At 36.8% G+C, this 819-nt stretch overlaps 1 protein-coding gene across 5 annotated transcripts in view; it reads right to left on the bottom strand.

The window, feature by feature from the left end:
- The window catches only part of LOC106870290 (paladin), a 141,597-nt gene that overhangs the window by 7,635 nt on the left and 133,143 nt on the right, over nucleotides 1-819 (bottom strand). The gene's annotated exons all lie outside the window — the stretch shown is intronic.

Genomic DNA, 819 nt, shown 5'->3' with positions numbered 1-819 from the left:
TATATATATATATATGTATGTATATATATATATACACTACAGGATTCTTTCAGTTTTCCAAATCCACTCACAAGGCTTTGGTCAGCCTGAAGCTATACTAAAAGACACTTGCCCAAGGTGCCACGCAGTGATACTGAACCCAGAACCATGTGGTTGGAAGGCAAGCTTCTTACCACACAGCATGCTTGTGTATGTATATTTTATCAATATTTAGTAGAAGCAACAGAGTGACTCAGGGGCCAAGAGTTTTGTGTATTATGTATATATATATATATATATAAACAATATGAGAGATCACAGATTTAGCTACTTACCACACAGCCACTACTGCGCCTACATATATATATTACCATACATATATATGTATGTGGATGAATGGATGGATAAACATACATGAACCTAGGCAGTACAATTTTAGTACATCTAAACAAGTTAATCACTGAAAGTCCATGACTCAATAGGCAATCAGTGTTATGACATGTTTAAGTGAATTAAGTAAACGGGAAGCACAAGACCTCAGATTTAAGACAGAAAGAAAATATGAAATATTAATCAGAGTTTACTCAAGGAACATTGAGATCATCATCATCATAATTTTAGTGTTCACTCTTTTACACTTGCATGATTCAGAGAGGATTTGTTGAGAGGAGTGGCTGTGTGGTAAGTAGCTTGCTTACCAACCACATGGTTCTGGGTTCATTCCTACTGTGTGGCACCTTGGGCAAGTGTCTTCTACTATAGCCTTGGGCCGACCAAAGCCTTATGAGTGGATTTGGTAGACGGAAACTGAAAGAAGCCTGTCGAATATATGTATATATA

Source organism: Octopus bimaculoides, chromosome 1, assembly GCF_001194135.2.
Source record: "Octopus bimaculoides isolate UCB-OBI-ISO-001 chromosome 1, ASM119413v2, whole genome shotgun sequence".
In the NCBI taxonomy this organism is placed as follows: domain Eukaryota; kingdom Metazoa; phylum Mollusca; class Cephalopoda; order Octopoda; family Octopodidae; genus Octopus; species Octopus bimaculoides.
The sequence above is the reverse complement of the archived record's forward strand: the minus strand, read 5'-3'. Positions and strand labels throughout refer to the sequence as shown.